This window comes from Octopus bimaculoides, chromosome 29 (assembly GCF_001194135.2).
Source record: "Octopus bimaculoides isolate UCB-OBI-ISO-001 chromosome 29, ASM119413v2, whole genome shotgun sequence".
Classification (NCBI taxonomy): domain Eukaryota; kingdom Metazoa; phylum Mollusca; class Cephalopoda; order Octopoda; family Octopodidae; genus Octopus; species Octopus bimaculoides.
The window spans coordinates 7,552,135-7,552,625 of NC_069009.1; positions in this window are offsets into that span (position 1 = coordinate 7,552,135).

The window sequence follows — 491 nt, forward strand, 5'->3', positions numbered from 1 at the left end:
GCTTACAAAGAATAAGTCCTAGGGTCAATTTGCTCGACTAAAGGCGGTGCTCCAGCATGGCCACAGTCAAATGACTGAAACAAGTAAAAGAGTAAAAAAGAGTATGTCCTTTTTCATAAATATCTACTTGTGTGTTACCTCTACACATTTTTGTAAAGATTATCCCCCACACGAGCTTCCGAAGATGCCTACCAAGACAGACGCAAATATCGTCTCTATAAATGAAGAGATTCTAAAAGAACTGAAGTACATAAACTCAAACCTAATAACGGTCATAAACAAGTTAAACTCAACATCTCATCCATCTACACAAAACAAGGGAGAAACCGAACTGAGTAAAACATCCACTGAAATGTATGAGAACCTTGGAAATTTATGCGAAATAATTAAAGCATACTTTTGAATCATTTCAAAACAAGGACAACAAAACGAGGAATCACATGGGATAAACATCGTAGCATCAACATTTCAAATAAAAAAAAAAAAAAAAA